General features: G+C 35.1%; 1 protein-coding gene across 1 annotated transcript in view; it reads left to right on the top strand.

The window, feature by feature from the left end:
- LOC108753316 (zinc finger protein 608-like) overlaps positions 1 to 11,477 on the top strand; it is a 177,789-nt gene that overhangs the window by 41,745 nt on the left and 124,567 nt on the right. The window contains exon 2 of the mRNA XM_018494798.1: positions 4,732 to 4,873. The gene's annotated coding sequence lies outside the window, so the exon portion shown is untranslated. The remainder of the gene's footprint in view (positions 1 to 4,731; positions 4,874 to 11,477) is intronic.

Raw genomic sequence — 11,477 nt, 5'->3', positions numbered from 1 at the left:
AAATTTTCTAGCAACAAATTGTGCTAACATCGAGGATACATCAAGTGATAAAATGAAATTAGCTATCTTTTTAATATATATATATATATATTAGAAAAACTCGAGAAAAACTTATTATGTACACAAAACAAGAATTTTCTTTTGAAGAATATTATAAAATTAATTGCAGAAGTAAATTGAATTTATTTTAATTTAATAATTTTGATTGAAGTATTGAATTCACTTGGATTCTAAAAGATTTTGAATCAATTTGGTGCTTGTGATGAACTTATGTGATGGATTTGCGGACGTAGGAACTTTTGAAATACTTGAAACATTTTTGTGTGCAATCTGTATTATAGTCGAAGTTTTGATTTTGTGCGTCAGAATTCTCTGTTGATGCTGGCGTCAAAAGACTTGTAGATTTCACGGCTATTCGTCGGCTATTCGTCGTCGTTGACTGTTGTAAACGAGCTTTCGAATGCCCTCCGAAGACCCCTCTACCTCTCTTCTCCATCCGATTACGAAGATCCATCGTTCGCTACCGATGAAGCTGCCATCGATTGTCACGACCGGACGATTATTACCCTCGACATATTGTGTCCGTGTATCAGGTCCACCACAGCGATCAATTTCACGGGAACCGACGTTTGTCCGCCGTCACACATCTCGTCCCCGATTTATAACCCCGATCTTTTATTCCAATCTCCGAGATGCATTTGCGTTGCCAAATGCGGCTTGCAAGAGAGTTCTCTCGAAACATTCAATTAAGGATGATATTGTTGGAAGAAATTCTCTTGAAGATTTTTAGCTATTTTTAGTCTTATAAATTTTTTTACTAAAAAAAAAGAGAGTAAATTTGTAAAGAAATTTTATGACCGAAGACATCTCGTTTTGTCGCGTTGTCGAACATAGCGTTGGATTTAATCTTAACTTTTTTAAAATTTTGACACAAAAGTTGACGTAGACCGAACAGAAAAATATTTACAAAACATTTGAAAATTTGTAGACATGGTTGTAGTCAGACCAACGTGACGAAGCTACATATATTTCCTTTCCCTCAGAGGAAAAATAAAATATTAAGCGAGAATGTGTGCGTCAGATCGAGCTTCGGAAATCCGGTCACCGGGGAAATTCCCGGCAATACTTTTCTCCAATGTGCCAACTGTCGAACTCATGGAAAATAGTCCAATTGATACTGCAAAGGTGGACCTGTGTCGAAACGATAAAACAGTGTGAAAAGGAGAGAAGGAGGAGGAGGTGGTAGTTCATTTGAGGTGCGTGCGAGAAAGCGGAGAACGGAGAGCGGTCGTTTTGTATCACGTGAATCGCAGAGACGAGACGAGACGAGACGAGACGAGACGAGACGAGAGACAAGCACAAGTTAGGCGAGTTTGGGGATTGCTGTGCGCGCGCAAGGGGGAATCGTCGTGACATGAATAATGTATCGTGAATATTGTAGCCGGTCTCGAGACAGCTGCTGTCAGTGGCCAATTACAGGCGGCTTATAAAACAAATAAATCGATCAGCTGAGTGATTGCGCATAAATTAAGAGCGCGGCCTTTGCTCGACCTAGCCGGCTCTCTAGAAGTCGAACGAATATCGTTGATATCGTAGTCGTCTTCTTGGATGCTCGGATGTATCGAATGGATTGAATCACGCGGAAAAATCTCGTTGAACGTTGGTTAAATCGAAGGACGTCGTTCAGTTCAATTAAGTTCGTCGAGGAAGTCGATTAATTATCCAAGGCTGTCAGGTGACGATTTATGGCACATGCATCAGAAAATCGCGATTTACGCACTTTCTTGCTAGTTCTGCGAGAATTTTAATCTTTTACTCGCAAATCCAATTATGTTTATCTACATTAAAGTACATTGACATATTTAAAATATCTACTGCATATTTCATTTTAAATCTTTCTATTTTAACAAGACGTTGAATAATTCAACAATTTATTTTCTTATTTTGTGTGAGTGTGAGTGTGAGTGTGCTATATTATTTTTATTTTTCTTTTGTAATATAGGCTTAAGCTTCAAGGCTTCTTATTGTTAGACAAGGCATTACGCTACTTCACCTGTTGAGGTGCATCTTTTCACCTACTTTATTTTTTACTGTACATTAATGCTTTCTTCGTTATTTTGCACTTTAAAATAAAGATTGCTATTATTAATTCTAACAATAAGTGAAAAAATATAAAGTGCAAAAATTGTGCGCTTGCAAATTTAGTTAAAAAAAAAAATGAAATAATTGCATGGACTCGCAAATGGCTAAACAAGTTTGAAGTGTCGCGATTTACACGTGCACAAAGGCATTCGTTTCCCAGCGTTGGGCTTCAACGACAAGTTTGCATGAAAAAAAGGGCGTTTTGCAGGCGCAGTTATAACACGTGGCCGGGAAATAAATGTCGTAGTAAGACAGAGAATCCAATAATGTCGCTCCCATTAAACGTCAACGGTACGTAATTACTTGGAGGCTCGTTGCAACAAAAATCAATCGTTCTCGCGCAGCGACAGCAAAGTGACTGTGCACGTGAGAGAATAGATTGAATTTCTGAGGCAGAGCTCACTATTAGAGCTAATGCCTTATTCCTAATCGATATATACCAGTTTCTATGCATACAGGAAAATATATATATTTAAATATTAACTACTTGTTTTCAGTATATTAATTACTCGTTTCCAGAGAGTATTTCAATAGTTTGTATATCCACAAATCTATCATAAGTTTATGACAATTTAATTTATTTAAAATATATTCTGAATTTTAATAAGTTTAATACTTCAATCAAGGTTATTAAATTATATAAATTCAATTTTATTATATAAAGTCTTTCTTTGATAAAATTTTATAATATTATTCAAAAGAAAATAAATTCTTTAAGTACATCATAATGTAACGAGTAGATTTAATGAGTCTTTCTGAAAATTGTAATAAATACATTTTAAGATTATTATAAAAAAAAAAATTCTTTATTAAAGATAACTGTTATTTAAAAGAAATAATAAACATTGAAATTTTAGGTAATTTTAGTAAATTTAAATTTGATTTAGTAATAAACAAAAATGATATATTTATCTATATGTAATCTATTAATTTCTGACATTTAGTTTTATAAATAAAATTTTATTAAAACCTATTCTTCTTTATACACAATATAATGAACGGATTAGCGTTAATGAAAGTACATCTGCAATGCGAGACTAAAATATCCTTTGTTTTCTCTCGTCGAAAAAAATTGCATATTTAGTTTTTAAAACACTGTACACAACACACGCGTATCACATTTGTCTTTTCGTGATGAAATATTGCAAGAGATTCGAGGAATATACGAGCGAACAATTTATGTCGAAGTTTAAATTTCTATTTGCTGCTGGAAAAATCTCGTTAAGCTTGAAGAATATTTAGCTTTCGAATAAAAGAAGTCATTTTAGAGACGTTTCACTAGTATTCTGGTATGCTCATAAATACCGCCGTAAAAAGACGGAGCAGTATTCTTCGAGTTTCCATTGCTGGATACAGCTTTGTGTTTTGCGCTCGGAACAGCATCTCTCTGCTTGTCGTACAATTTCTACATCCTACGCTACCGCAAGTCGCGTCGGTGTGCGATAGGACAAATGTGTGTGTGTGTGAGTACCTGCAGTATCGCGTATATATATTCAGGTATCACGTACGAAAGTAATTTGGCGGCAAATAGTGGCCGATTTCCGAGAAGCTACGACCTCACAAACGGCGACTGTATTTCGCTCGAATTCCATCGTCGTAATTAAAGCTCGCTCGACGTTCATGACGTTGTAAGTTGCCGCGAAAATGCCAGGAAGGACGATTCACAACACCATGTACACTGATATAGTCAAGTTTATGATTCACATCATGCGGGATATGAACCGCTGTATTTTTATATATACTTAAATTTGTAGTGCATTTCTATTTGCCGATATTTTACGTTATGGTTTACATATTCAATAAAGATAAAATATAATAAGTATTTTAAATACTTTGTTGACTATTTTCGTCATACTCGTTTTACTTCTGCAAATGCTAGTTTGAATTATCTTTATATTTTAAATTTGCAAGTTGGAAAATTATTATTTGGACGTAATTTCGTAGCTAATTACACTTTATGTGAGACGTTAAATTTTATCTGCGACTCGAGTTATACCACAGATAGAAATAAAGGCGCACAATTATTAATCATGTGACATACGCGCTCGCATGTCTCGCGAATAAATTCATGTGCCAGGTAGCAAGTCATAGTAACAAGTTTATATGAACGTTCTCGTATCACTGCCTGATCATGCTGTCTTCCAAATATGGCTACAACTGAAGTTTGCGAACACTTTGCGCACAATACGTGAGGCGCAAACTGGTCGCGACCTGTATTCCCAATTTATTCGTGCTAAAGTTCGCAAACAGCTTGTGGACAGCCGACGAGCAGTTATAAAGTTGTTTCCATCGCTTGTTGATATATAGAGCTCTCAGTCCAAACTTCAAAATCCAGGATTGTGTCGTCAACTTTCATTGTCGGGCTCGAAACATTTGTTATTAATTTTGTGTTTTAGACTTTAAATAAAGTTTAAGATTAAAGCTCAATTGAAAAATTAAACGCTGCTTTAAATTAAAGAAAAGAAATTTGTAAAAGTAGGAGAAGTATAATTTGAAATGTTTTATTTTCCATAGTGGAAAGTAAAAAATTTGTGGAGAAGATATATGTATTAACTATCTTAATATGAATTTCGAATTTTATGTTCCCAGATGAGACATTGGCAAAGATGAAACAATCTCCGGAGAGAAAAGGATGAAGCTTCTTCATTTAAAGATCAGATTCAGAATGTCAAAGGATAGCGCACCGTCATTTCCTCAACCAAAGGCAAGGAAATTAAGTCTCGAGTTTAAGGTAAGTAAACATTTTCGCGGCTGCATATCTAAAATTATGTAATCTTAAATTATACCTGTTAAATTTCTTTAAATATCGCGAAGAAGATACTTATATAAATTATTTTTCCATCTCGTCATGGAATATGTCTCCGAAATAAATAATTACGAAGGTATTAATCTTTATATGAACACTGCATTATTTACTCTCTAAAATCTTTGGAGTAGAATTTAAAGACAAATGAGCCTGTGTTGGAAAAAAGTGGCTTACTCGTCAATTTTTAAGAGTGAGATTTCACTCTTTAGAGTTAGATTCCACTTAAAAAATTTTATAAAGTAACTGATCTCTCTCTTTCTCTCTCTCTCTCTCTAATGAAATATTACTTGCACTTCTCGATTAACTGTGATAAGTGACTTTTGAATTATTTGCAATCGGTTTTCTACTAATTGAAATGCTTAATTTTTTATTGATTTTTAATTTTTACGAGTAATTATAGTTAATAAATAATCTTTAAGAAAGAATTCTGAATTACTAAAAGAGTGCTTATCTATTACTTTCTTATCTGTTAAGACTAGAAATGATTAAAAAATATAAAGATATTCTCTCTCTCTCTCTCTCTCTCTCTCTCTCTCTCTCTCTTTCTCTCTGCTTTTATTTAACTAGCATTATTGAAATTTATCAGCATTCTTATGAGAATCTATTTTTGAATTCACATGTGTCATGAAGACAAAACAATTCCTTGCCAAGAAATAATTTATGTAACCGATGCTTCGACGTTATTCGTGTCGATGGTTCCGCTATTAACTTGCTACACAATGGAGCGATTTAACAGGACCTCGTCGCGATTCACGGAAGAAGTGAACGCGTTAAAAGTTCTCTCAACGGTTGGGAGCTTCTTTCCCTCTTTTCTGTGCCACGGCAATTTTCATTCTTTCAACTACGTTGCACGGTAAGATCTTTAATGGCTTCTACGCGGTAGAGAAAACCTTCGTCGCGAGCGCAGAGCGCAGGGAAGGCGCTACGAGATAGAGTTGCCAGATGTCCTGTATATACATGGATTGTCCTGTACTTTAGCTTGACTTTCAGCGTCTTAGTCGAGCTCGCCGAGAAACGCAATTGTCGCGTACTTTAAAGTTTTGGCATTTAATTAAAGTACAACGAGGACATGTGAATATTTTTGGAGTACATATATATATGTGAAGTGTACATGTATATATGTGACGTATACACATATATGCGGAGATTATTATCTTCTGAAATCTTTAGAGTGGAATCTGAGCCTGAAGGATGATAAAGAGTGACAATTGAGGCAGTACTGAAAAAGAGGGGCACAATTGTTAATTTTTAAGAGTAAACTATAAAGTTAGATTTTACTCCAAAGATTTTAGAGAATGTATATAATATATTACTGCAATCTCTTTAGTAAATTGATATACAGGTCTTTTTTAATAAGTCTTTAAAGTACCTTGCAAAAAACGTAAAAAATGATCGATCTGCATATTTCCTGTGTTATTTTGTACCTGTCCTCGAAATTAAAGCACAACGTCTGTTGCATTCGACGAACGGCATCGATCTTCGAAGGAGAACGATCGCTTCCGAACAATTTATTTCCAGTTATACCCGAGCAAGGTTATTACAAGCGAGTCGAGGGCCATTAAGGTGCAAGCAACATCTGGAGTCGCTCCCGTGATTTATATCGACGCGAGTCGAAGGTCTTCATCGATTTTATCGCATCGTCGAACAGGCAGTAGTTTGCGCATCGACCGAAATACGCGCCCGGAAAAATTATAATTGCCGTGGTATAAATCGGGGATTTTTCCTCTTTTATTCTTTATCGATAATAAACCGCGACACGTGCGCGATAAAATGCGAACGTGCGGTTAACTATAACATCGATATCAAGTATCCGGTGTGCTGCGGCCTATAAATCCATGAATTCCCTTTGCGTAAAAAAATATTTAACCAAAAAATGAAAGGCCCGGCAATTGAATTTATGAATAACGTAACGCGACACCGTACTTATTTTTTCTCTCTGTTAATCTCCGAAAAGAGAACAGCCATGTATAAATATTGTAATAAAATTTGAAATTGCAGAAAAAAATTAGAGTATTTCGGCCTAAACACGTAACGTTTTTAATCGCCACTGGAAAGTGATATTAAAGATTAGAATAATTCTTGAAAAATCACGTAATGTGATTTTGTACATTTAATTTTGAAACGGTTTTATAACGGTTAAAAATTATAAAACACGATCGCATTTTATAAATAAATAAATACGATATCATAAAGTTTTCTCTACAATTAATAGAGTTCTCCTAGTATAATTATTTGGAAAATTTTTATGCTACGAAATTAGATATTTTGTACATCATAAAAATCATTCTAAACAATAATCCGTCTTTGGCAAGTCGTGACCAGAAAAGAGCATTACGTAACGAAGAGGCGATTATCAATTTGACGAATGCGCGCTATCTACGATTCTTCTTGTATAATTTATACTTAGTATTCGCTTTATCACCTTTATCTCGCAATGCGAATCAACTACATGGAGTAATGCATTTTACTGTCGGATCGTACGAGCTCACTACATATTTATCGACCGCGACATGATTTGAATATGCGCCGCTGCCTTTAATGCATCCTCATTGCATTACGGTACAGTAGCGAAATCCAGAGATGCTAGAATATGAGAATATGAACCAACTACCGTTATTATGATTTACCATCCATTCCGTAAATTGGTGCAAAGTATCATGAATAGAAAGCAGGGAAGTTATGAGAGAAAGAGTCGACTTATTGAATTGTTTCAGAATTGAATATCTAACTGTGTATTGAATTAAGTAAATTAATTCAATAATTAAGTATATTAATTGTGCAGAAATAGTAAATCAATAGAATAAAAGCCTGCAGATATATAAAAATAATAAATTAATAGAAAGAAGGAAATCGCATTAAACAAAATTATTTGAACTCTATAGAACTTATATTTCTTATATATTCATTGCCACACAAGCCAAAGATATAATATAATAACCGTTTAATATCAAAAACTATATCGTCGCTTTTTAATAATAATCGTCACTTTTGATATAAAGGCATAAAGGTCTGAGAATAAATTTGTAAGAGAGAGAGAGAGAGAGAGAGAGAGAGCTACGTTATGAAAATGAAAACGTGATTCCAACGTTCCGTCTAAACATAGTTTTGATTTATGAACATAAAGGATACGCCTCGTTGCGGAAATAAGCCCATCAATTATGAATTTATGCCGAATCGCAGTAGCCATTGAGCTCATCGAGCGCCAACGGACGCGTCTCTCTGTCTCATTTACGGACAATTAACGCACAGCGCAACGCGTGGAGATTAATAAACACGCGACGCCCACGCGGAAGGCAGACAGAAGGTACGAGACGGGTATAATTTAACGGCGGTCGCGAAGGGGGAGCGTTAATTGAGAATGATCGACTCTCCTCGTCGGCGTGGCGTGGCTCCGCTCCACTCGACGCGGCTGGAACAAATAATAGCAGTCGGATCGAGGCGCGTATCGCATCGTCGCATCTCCCTCGTCTTATTCCGCTGCGCTGCTTCGGCTTGGCCTGGCCTGGCCTGGCGTGGCGTAGCGTGGCGTGGCGTGGCGTGGCGTTTCTCGTGATTCCAATTTTTCCCCCGTGCCGACACGATAAAGAGGCCACTCCACCGCCTCGAAACAAGATTGATCGTGAAGCGTGCTCGTGAGCGCCGCGAGGAAGGGTGCAAAAACACTCGCGCCCACCTGGACTTTCGAGGGAATGTAAGGAGATTAAATTAAATCTGCAATTGAGAGGAATTTTACGGAGTAATTCGTTATTAACTCCTCGAGAAAGAACTAAATTACTTTTGGCATGTTGAGCTCGCGAGAATTTTGTTAATATGTGTTTAAATATATTAATTCTTTATGTAGAGCTGTACGCTGTTAAATTTATAGGGTGAATTTAATCTAATTTAAGTCGCCATTGCTCCTATTCCTATAATATATCGTTAGTTTATACTAAAACAATTAATGGATAAACATATAGTGTTCAAATTTATCCTTTAATTGTTTTAATATAAAATAACGATATATTGAGTGAGAGCAGCCGGTGACTTAAATTAGGTTAAATTTGACGCTAGATTTAACAACGTATAACGCTGTTGATTTATTTATTATGTGGAATATATATACTTCAGAATTATCGTACGATTATTTTTGTCTCCTGTGAATATATATTGATTAATTTCGAATTTTCCTAAATTAAAATTGAAATTGATCAAAGAGTTGTAGATGAAAGAAAATCCGAGAAATCTGAGCAATTTTAAATGTTAAAATTGATTGGAAAAACATGTACTGAGAAAGGATTGAATTATCTTTGAATTCGCGAGAATCTTGTCAATATTTCAAATATGTTTAAATATTTTAATTCTTTATTTAAAACTCTTATACGCTGTCGATTTATTAATTATGTCGAATATACTTTAGAATGATTTTATTATCTAATTATTCTTATCTGCAAATATACATTGCAGATTAATTTACAATTTTCCTGAATCAACGTTGAAATTGATCAAAGATCATTTATCACAGATAAAAGAAAATTCGAGAAATCTAAGCAATTTCAAATGTTAAAATTGATCAGAAGAATTAACGTTGAGAAGAAACCGAATTGTCTTCGGTATGTTGAATTCGCGAGAATCTCGTCAATTATTCAAATGCTTGCAGAAACAGATATGTGTATATACAGAAATATTTAAGCACTGAAATCTGCTTTAATCGAAAAATAGGATTTCTCTTATTTAATTAGATATGTTTAAATATATTAGTCCTTTACTTAGAGCTATATTATACAATGTTGATTTATTAATTATATGAAATCAGAATTATTATTATTATATAGCCATTCTGTCATCAACGAATATACATTAATTTGGAATTTATCCAAACGTTGAAATTGATCAAAGAGCTCGCAGATGAAAGAAAATCTGAGGAATCTGAACAATTCTAAATGTTAAAACTGTCTACACAAGAACAAGCGTTTGTTTGCGTTTTCTGTAAAAATATACGGACGTAACACACGGTAGAATGACTCTAAGGTATTTGCGGAGATATCTCTTTCTAAATTGTTCTCTATTTCGGATTGTTCCATCAGTCGTCAAATGTATATGAGAACACAAGGGAGAACGTGGGAGAAAGATAGAGAGAGAGTGGTAAACTGAGATGACTGTGAAAGGGATGATAGGAGGTAATAGAGTGAAGGGGAAAATGAGGGAGAGAAGGAGAGACAAAGAACATTATACACGGGAAGGGACGATCGTGGAGGCACAATAGACGCAATACGGATACACGAGGCTGAAAGAACCTCTTGGTTGAGTTTGCTTAAAGGAAAGCAGGTAGATCCGGATGAACTCTTTATAAAAGACCCCGCACATATCTGACGCAGACGGAAACTATCGATACCGTCATGGCAGCGATGTCGAATCGTTAAACTTTTGTTATAGAGCGTTGCTGAACCCCACGCTGGTGTTGTGTCCTAATCACGGGCAGGTGCTCCCAACGTGTTCTAAATAAACCCTGAGAGAGATAAAGCCGCGGTAAACGTAAGAGAGATTGCATAAGCCTGTTGTTGACGGTAAATCGTTCTTCTCTCGCGTCAGCCTCGCGTCATTTTAACGATCTTGACGGGCGATCATAGTCGAAGGTACTTGGAGAATGCCTTTTGAGCACCTATTACGGAGAATGTTAAGTAAACTACTTTCGGTAAATGTAATTTCGTGCCTGGTTTTATCTAAATGTCTGTTTAGATGAGAGAAAAATCAATGAAACTGGATGCTTAAAACATCAGCTTGATATATCCGTGTTATCTTTGCTTATTTTAATATGTTTTGCAATGGCAAGCTCAAACGTTAAAAATATATATAAAACGCATGTTAAAAGGGCCAAAGATTTTAATTGCATTTGAAACTCAATTAATAATATCAGTGAAATAAATAACTACCGTTAATATTTTTTAATTGAATTGCAGGCTGATAATGAAATACTTGTTTTAACTATTTTCATCTTCACCGTCTAAAAATATTTCGAAAAAGGTCAAAAAGCACCGGTTTAAATAATATATTCATTTAATAAATCGGACTTTTTTTTAACATGAATGGACGGCTAACTTCGGATACTGCAGCATACATCAAATTCATCGATATCAGAGCGGAATAACTCTCTAAATATATCTTCGTTAGACATATCCCACTTTCGTTCCACTACTAGAGATTCGAATCGGTTTTATGTCGTACCGAGTCCGTTCAGAATCTGTAATATATCGAATTTTCTTCAAACGATTGACAAATCAGATTTTCGAGTCGGCTTATAATGTATGCAAATTTCGTTGATGTCGTAAACTCGATAGCTTCAGATATTCCTTTGTGCAAGGTCTGCTTTGCAATGTCAGTGGGAATAGTATTGATTTTAAGATTTAGATTATATCCATCAAGTTCTATTGAGCTTCTTCAAAGTTTCATATACAATTTTATCATTATTCTCTCAGTCTGAAGAAATAGTTACGAATATTTTTTTATTAACACAAAAAAGACTTGCTTGTCTTCTTTCTTCATTATGTCATTA

This window comes from Trachymyrmex septentrionalis, unplaced genomic scaffold (assembly GCF_001594115.1).
Source record: "Trachymyrmex septentrionalis isolate Tsep2-gDNA-1 unplaced genomic scaffold, Tsep1.0 scaffold69, whole genome shotgun sequence".
Taxonomy (NCBI): Eukaryota; Metazoa; Arthropoda; class Insecta; order Hymenoptera; family Formicidae; genus Trachymyrmex; species Trachymyrmex septentrionalis.
Note: the sequence above shows the minus strand (reverse complement) of the source record. Positions and strands in the feature narration are given on the sequence as shown.